Source organism: Callithrix jacchus, chromosome 12 (assembly GCF_049354715.1).
Source record: "Callithrix jacchus isolate 240 chromosome 12, calJac240_pri, whole genome shotgun sequence".
NCBI lineage: Eukaryota > Metazoa > Chordata > Mammalia > Primates > Cebidae > Callithrix > Callithrix jacchus.
Window position 1 is genome coordinate 125686538 of NC_133513.1, and position 8301 is coordinate 125694838.

Below are 8301 nucleotides of genomic sequence, written 5' to 3' on the forward strand. Positions count from 1 at the left end.
TGGATTTAGGATGGATTTATTTTTGAAACAGGCTGGAGTGCAGTGGCACAGTCTCGGCTCACTGCAGGCAGGCTGGAGGGCAGTGGCACAGTCTCGGCTCACTGCAGGCAGGCTGGAGGGCAGTGGCACAGTCTCGGCTCACTGCAGGCAGGCTGGAGGGCAGTGGCACTGTCTCGGCTCACTGCAGGCAGGCTGGAGGGCAGTGGCACAGTCTCGGCTCACTGCAGGCAGGCTGGAGCACAGTGGCACAGTCTCGGCTCACTGCAGGCAGGCTGGAGCGCAGTGGCACAGTCTCGGCTCACTGCAGGCAGGCTGGAGCGCAGTGGCACTGTCTCGGCTCACTGCAGGCAGGCTGGAGGGCAGTGGCACTGTCTCGGCTCACTGCAGGCAGGCTGGAGGGCAGTGGCACTGTCTCGGCTCACTGCAGGCAGGCTGGAGGGCAGTGGCACTGTCTCGGCTCACTGCAGGCAGGCTGGAGGGCAGTGACACTGTCTCGGCTCACTGCAGGCAGGCTGGAGGGCAGTGGCACTGTCTCGGCTCACTGCAGGCAGGCTGGAGGGCAGTGGCACTGTCTCGGCTCACTGCAGGCAGGCTGGAGGGCAGTGGCACAGTCTCGGCTCACTGCAGGCAGGCTGGAGCGCAGTGGCACAGTCTCGGCTCACTGCAGGCAGGCTGGAGCGCAGTGGCACAGTCTCGGCTCACTGCAGGCAGGCTGGAGCGCAGTGGCACAGTCTCGGCTCACTGCAACTTCTGCCTCCTGGGTTAGAGCAATTCTCCTGCCTTAGCCTCCTTAGTAGCTAGGACTACAGGCATACGCCACCACGACTGGCTGTTTCTTTATTTTTAGTAGAGATGAGGTTTTGCCATCCTGGACAGGCTGGTTTTGAACTCCTCACCTCAAGCAATCCGCCCAACTTGACCTCCCAAAGTGCTGAGATTATAGGTGTGAGCCGCTGAACCCGGCCAGGATTTAGCATTTTTTTTCTTTCTCTTGGAAGAATCTTTGGGAGAATTCTGATCTCCTGGAAGTGTCCCTGCTCTCAGTCAGCCAAGAGTTTCCTCTGCTGTGTCTGCAGCCTGTGCCTGGCTTTATAGTGGGGTGGGAGAGACTGGAAAAAATTGATGGGTGGTCCCTCGTCCTCCCTGCCTCCCATCTTTCCACCCCTCTGGTTGCTAATCACTTTCTAAGTGTCAGGCACGTGCTAGGGTTAGACTAATGGCCAGACAGACAAGGGCCTAGCCCTAGAAATTCATTCAGAGGAGAGAATGGCGGGTAGAACAGTTCCAGACATCATCCAGGTAAATGCTAAACCGATCCTAAGAGTCTCCACGCTTCAAGAGCCCCTGGTTAGTTCTTCTCTCCTTCCCCTTTGCCAGGATTCCTTCTTACCTGTTTTTCTGACAGTCCCCGGGAACACACAGACACACAAGTGCACACTGCACACTGCTGGCACTCACACACCAGACCTGGCCCAAAGCTCCCTGAGGTCTGGAAGGGGTCAGTGTGGCTCTCAGATGTGTCCACTGGAGGCAGCAGTGAGCAGCATTGGTCCCGCCAACCTTGGGGTACTAACCTCCTCCTGCCTCGGTTGCACATCACAGCAAGTGGCGAGTGTTGGGTCCCCCCAGTTCTCCCAGGCTCTTGCACTGAAGCTGCAGAAACATCTGGGGCCACCGTGGAGAGGGGCCATTTAAAGATGCCCGCAGGAAGGAAGGCAGCTGCTGCAGCAACCCTGGCATGGGAGCATAAGGGCATGCAGGGCAGCCTTCCGAGCCTACCCCCAGGGTCCCCTTACTCTGCATCTTTCCCTCCCACCCCAGCCTGGGCTGTCAGGGAGGCCCCAGAAAGATGTCAAACAGATCCCAGCAGGGAGCAAGAGCTAGTCAAGACCTGGGGGGATGACCGCGTTGTGCGGAGACCTGGGGGGATGACCGTGTTGTGCAGACACCTGGGGGATGACCGCGTTGTGCACACATCTGGGGGGATGACCACGTTGTGTGGACACCTGGGGGATGAGCGCGTTGTGTGTTGTGTGGAGACCATCTACCCAGGGCAGCCTCGGACCCACCTCTTCAGGGACAAGGAGTGAGCCTAACACACCTGGCAGGTGAGCCGTGTGGGAAAACAGCCTCTACTGGGATTGCTGAAATAATCTCATTGCATTTTCCTAGGTAGCATCAAAGATTCCCTTTGCCACAGATCTGATAGATAATGGGAAAACACTGCTGAATCCACCTGGAAAAATGAAACCACACAAAGAGAAATCATCACAAGCAATTAAAGAAACGAGGTTGGTAACTGTGACTGGGCTTACCCAGCTGCCCATAGGTGGGTGCTGTTGTTTCCTCTCGAGGGTGCACTGAGCAGCCCTGAACCTCCGGGATGTGTGGGCACCAGGGATGCCAGGCAAGCCTGGAAGATGGGATCCCTTGCCCACAGGAAACTGCCTCTTCCAGCCATGGCTCCTGTAGGTCAGCAGGATGCAAAGTGCTGCCAAGCCCTCTGTGGTGGGTGCCGCTGTGGGTGCTGATGGGAGACGAGATCTGAGATCTGCCTGCTGCAGCCTGCCCTGCCCTGCCCATCCCGCCCCACCCTGCCCTGCCCTCCCCTCCCAGCCCTGCCCCACCCCGCCCTCCCCGCCCCACCCCGCCCCCACCACTCACCTCCCCAGGTCTTCTCATGCTGAATTCTGATCCCACTCCTCCCCACCCCGGGTCCTTAGACCTGAGCCTCAGGGCCACTCAGCCCTTGCCTTCATGGGATGTTGGGTAAGGTGGTGAGGCCAGGCATTGAACCAGGTGAAGGGAACCCAGGCAAGATAGCAGCCATGGGGTGGAGGAAACAGCGGAGCTGAGAAGTTGTGTTAGAAAGCACTTGAGACATCTTGATTTTGAGTCTCTGGCCAGGTGGCCCCGGGAGAGGAAGGCAGCTGTGGGTCCATGAGGCATCATTGGTGGGCCATGTAGGGGCCTGGAGATCAGGAGAGCAGGGAGGGCTATTCGGGAAGCCTGGTACTAGCCTAGGACAACATGAGGGGCAGGGTAGGGGCTCAGAGGTGTGCCCTGGGGACCAGGGAATAGGGATGGATGGAGCAAATGGGGCTGAGGAGTACTGGGTGGACCAGTGAGCGCACAGGGCAGGGCACTGTCCTCCTCGCATGGTGGACAGAGCAGAGTCAGGGTGTAAGGACACAAGCTGGACACTGGTCCTGGGGTGGGCCTTGAGGGCTAGGGGAGGGGCTTGGCTGGGAGGGTGACAGCAGCTGCTCAGGGGTCCCAGGGCTCACCCCCTCACCTCACAGCAGCTCAGGGGTCCCAGGGCTCACCCCCTTATCTCACAGCAGCTCAGGGGTCCCAGGGCTCACCCTTCTCACCTCACAGCAGCTCAGGGGTCCCAGGGGCTCACCCTTCTCACCTCACAGCAGCTCAGGGGTCCCAGGGCTCACCCTTCTCACCTCACAGCACCTCAGGGGTCCCAGGGCTCACCCTTCTCACCTCACAGCAGCTCAGGGGTCCCAGGGGCTCACCCTTCTCACCTCACAGCAGCTCAGGGGTCCCAGGGGCTCACCCTTCTCACCTCACAGCAGCTCAGGGGTCCCAGGGACTCACCCTTCTCACCTCACAGCAGCTCAGGGGTCCCAGGGCTCACCCTTCTCACCTCACAGCAGCTCAGGGGTCCCGGGGCTTACCCTTCTCACCTCACAGCAGCTCAGGGGTCCCAGGGCTCACCCCCTTATCTCACAGCAGCTTAGGGGTCCTGGGCTCACCCCCTCATCTCACAGCAGCTCAGGGGTCCCAGGGCTCACCCTTCTCACCTCACAGCACCTCAGGGGTCCCAGGGCTCACCCCCTTATCTCACAGCAGCTTAGGGGTCCTGGGTTCACCCCCTCACCTCACAGCACCTCAGGGGTCCCAGGGCTCACCCCCTCATCTCACAGCAGCTTGGGGGTCCTGGGCTCACCCTTTCACCTCACAGCAGCTCAGGGGTCCCAGGGGCTCACCCTTCTCACCTCGCAGCACCTCAGGGGTCCCAGGGCTCACCCTTCTCACCTCGCAGCACCTCAGGGGTCCCAGGGCTCACCCTTCTCACCTCACAGCACCTCAGGGGTCCCAGGGCTCACCCTTCTCACCTCACAGCAGCTCAGGGGTCCCAGGGGCTCACCCTTCTCACCTCACAGCAGCTCAGGGGTCCCAGGGCTCACCCTTCTCACCTCACAGCAGCTCAGGGGTCCCAGGGCTCACCCCCTTATCTCACAGCAGCTTAGGGGTCCTGGGCTCACCCCCTCATCTCACAGCAGCTCAGGGGTCCCAGGGCTCACCCTTCTCACCTCACAGCACCTCAGGGGTCCCAGGGCTCACCCCCTTATCTCACAGCAGCTTAGGGGTCCTGGGCTCACCCCCTCACCTCACAGCACCTCAGGGGTCCCAGGGCTCACCCCCTCATCTCACAGCAGCTTGGGGGTCCTGGGCTCACCCTTTCACCTCACAGCAGCTCAGGGGTCCCAGGGGCTCACCCTTCTCACCTCACAGCACCTCAGGGGTCCCAGGGCTCACCCTTCTCACCTCACAGCACCTCAGGGGTCCCAGGGCTCACCCTTCTCACCTCACAGCAGCTCAGGGGTCCCAGGGGCTCACCCTTCTCACCTCACAGCAGCTCAGGGGTCCCAGGGGCTCACCCTTCTCACCTCACAGCAGCTCAGGGGTCCCGGGGCTCACCCTTCTCACCTCACAGCAGCTCAGGGGTCCCGGGGCTCACCCTTCTCACCTCACAGCAGCTCAGGGGTCCCGGGGCTCACCCTTCTCACCTCACAGCAGCTCAGGGGTCCCAGGGGCTCACCCTTCTCACCTCACAGCAGCTCAGGGGTCCCAGGGCTCACCCCCTTATCTCACAGCAGCTTAGGGGTCCTGGGCTCACCCCCTCATCTCACAGCAGCTTGGGGGTCCTGAGCTCACCCTCTCACCTCACAGCAGCTTCCTTTGATTTCTCATGTTCACAGCTCCTATAGCTGAGTTAGCGGCTACACCCTGGGGGTGACCACTGGGCTCCCTAGTCGTGTCCACCTCCTCTGAGCCGTGTATGAGGACCAGGCTGAGGCGGGACCTTGGTGTGGGTATGCCTTCCTATCCAGGCATTGCCCACGCCAACTCTTCAGCTGGGCCCCTCCCTCGTATCTCCCAGGTATCCTGGGAAGCCGAGGGGGCTCAGGGAGACCACTGGAAGCCCCGGGGCGTGAGCACAGCTCTCCCGTGTCCCTGTACTTTCCCAGCTGCTCTCTTCTGACCTGCACGAGGCTCGGCTGTGGCTGTCACTGAATGTGCCTCACTGGACTCAGAGGCCAGAGCAGAAGGGACTGTGGGTACTGAGCTTGGGAGGCCCCAGGCCTGGCCCCTGGCCCTGCTGCTCAGCCTGCATCTACCAGGGGGCGCCCCACTCAGTTTAACGTCCCCTGTATCCCAGCTGCGAGGTGGGATGAGACGCGGGTGGCAAAGGGTGATGTTCTCTTCCCGCAGAATTTGTTCCTCACGGAGGCCAAGAGTATGGGGAAAATCTCGAAGGTCACCTGGGTTGGATTAACTCCCCAAGCTTGTGAGAGTGGTTTACACTAAAACCATTTGCTCTCAAACATTCAGATGCTCTCCTACATCAGACCACGGTGGCCTGCTAACCCCCATCACCCTGGGGCACAGGAAGAGCTGGGGTCTGAGGCGCTGACAGAGCATGCCTGACCTGGTGGCTGCGTGCCCTAGGACTCCAGAGGACGTCACGCTGTCTCTCCCGCGGTTACGCTGAAAAGCAGACAGAACTGGCACAAGCCCTGCTGCTGGGAGTGACAGGGTTTCCAGGGAGGCCGAGTGAGGGGTGCCATCTGTTCACAGTGGTGCATGCACCTACACCCACGCCCGCGCCCACACCACACCCACACCCATGCCCGCACCCGCGTCCTCACCATACCCACGCCCACATCACACCCATGTCCACACCACACCCACGCCCACACCACACCTGCGCACATGTCACCACACCCATGCCCACACCACACCCACACCCACACCACACCCACGCCCACAGCACACCCATGCCCTTGCCCACACCACACCCACGCCCGCACCCGCGTCCTCACCACACCCGCGCCCACCCCGTACCTGCGCCCACACCACACCCACTCCCACACCACACCCACACCCACACCACACCCACGCCCACAGCACACCCATGCCCTTGCCCACACCACACCCACGCCTGCACCCGCGTCCTCACCACACCCACGCCCGCACCCACGTCCTCACCATACCCACGCCCACATCACACCCATGTCCACACCACACCTGCGCACACGTCACCACACCCACGCCCACACCACACCCGCGCACACGTCACCACACCCACGCCCACACCACACCCGCGCACACGTCACCACACCCACGCCCACACCACACCTGCGCACACGTCACCACACCCATGCCCACACCACACCCACGCCCGCACCCGCGTCCTCACCATACCCACGCCCACATCACACCCATGCCCACACCACACCCACACCCACACCACACCCGCGCCCACAGCACACCCACGCCCACAGCACACCCATGTCCACACCACACCCACGCCCACACCACACCTGCGCACACGTCACCACACCCACGCCCACACCACACCTGCACACATGTCACCACACCCATGCCCACACCACACCCACGCCCACAGCACACCCATGCCCTTGCCCACACCACACCCACGCCCGCACCCGCGTCCTCACCACACCCGCGCCCACCCCATACCTGCGCCCACACCACACCCACTCCCACACCACACCCACACCCACAACACACCCATACCCGCATCATCACACCCGCACCCGCACCCTTACCACACCTGCGCCCGTGCCCACACCACACCCGTGCCCACTCCACACCCACGCCTGTGCCCCCTCACTCCCACACCCAGGCCCACATCTACTCCCATGCCTACGCCCATACCTCCACTTCCACCCCTGCCCACACCCTGTACACACTCATGCACACAGGAGTGGACCCGGCCACCCCGCAGCTCACCTACAGCAGATCCCCAGCTCTCCTCCACCACTCTGAGTCATTGTCTTTAAAATCAAAGGAACCCCAAGCCCCTGAGCCCCAGTGCTAACAGAGGAAATATGTTTAAAACAATCACTGAATACAGTTTTCTATTTTTCTATTTAAGGATTCGGGAGAGCTGAGTGTTCCGCGTGAGAACAAAGACGTGCTTTCCCCTTCCTGTGGCAGCGTGCAGTGCCCTAAATGTGTCATATCTTAAATCAGCCTGAGGTTTTTAAATACGAAGCGTGTGTTCTGGCAGCTTCTGAACTACTGAATAAGGGATGGGAGAAGCAGTCCAGGACCTGGGAGTGAGTCTGGAGGAGAGAGGGTGCCAGGGAGGCCGAGGTAGCTCCACAGTAGCCGGCGTCACCGTGCGAGGGCTTCTGGGAAGAAGGAGCACGCTTTCTCCCGGGTTACAGTGGGAGTTGCCAGGACGAGAGTAAATGTATCATCTCCCTCCCTGCCCCTGGTTTCTCCGTGCCTTCCAAGAGGGAGATTTGGAAGAGAGAATCAAACAGCACATCCACCAAATGCATGAGCAAAGACGAGTCCGTGGCCAGGCCCCACTGGAGGAGATGAGGAAGGCTGCCGGGGATCTGGAAATGGGGAGGACTTCTTGGTTCTGTTTAAAAAATTGTGGGGATTTTGTTTTTCGTTTTTGTTTTTTCTGTTTTTGTTTGAGATGGAGTCTCACTCTGTCATCCAGGCTGGTGCGATCTCGGCTCACTGCAACCTCTGCCTCCCAGGTTCAAGCGATTCCCCTCCCTCAGCCTCCTAAGTAGCTGAGATTACAGGCACACACCACACCCAGCTATTTTTAGTAGAGATGGGGTCTCACAATGTTGGCCAGGCTGGTCTCAAACTCCTGACCTCAGACGATCTGCGCACCTTGGCCTCCCAAAGTGCTGGGCCACCACGCCCAGCCCAAAATGCAGTTTTGTTGAAAACGAAAGGAACTCACTGTGCCTCTTCAGAGCACGTGTTCTCTAGAAACCATGGGACTGAAAACCACGGGATTGTGTCGAATGTGTCTTATGAGGGTGTGGGAATTCCCAGAATTACAGTTGGTCAGATGAGAAGGAAAACCTTTCAGCCGAGGTCCTGAGCCCTCAGATGTGCGAGGCTACATGGTGGACCTTGGCATCTTAACACTGGGCAGCTGATGGCAGGAGTGACAGCCTGCTGGCGGGCTGGGGGCCGGGGGCCGGGAGCCAGTCCTCTGCA

The 8301-nt window shown here is 60.5% G+C and overlaps 2 long non-coding RNA genes across 2 annotated transcripts; both read right to left on the minus strand.

Moving 5' to 3' along the window:
• On the minus strand, positions 1-2227 carry LOC144578786 (uncharacterized). Its single transcript, XR_013525220.1, has 3 exons — positions 2102-2227; positions 1575-1733; positions 1-1109 (listed from the first exon to the last, which is right to left on the minus strand). It is a non-coding gene; the product is annotated as an uncharacterized LOC144578786 (long non-coding RNA).
• Positions 2228-2315: 88 nt separating this feature from the next.
• LOC144578788 (uncharacterized) lies at positions 2316-5824 on the minus strand. Its single transcript, XR_013525222.1, has 3 exons — positions 5729-5824; positions 2665-3020; positions 2316-2527 (listed from the first exon to the last, which is right to left on the minus strand). It is a non-coding gene; the product is annotated as an uncharacterized LOC144578788 (long non-coding RNA).
• Positions 5825-8301: the final 2477 nt, after the last annotated feature.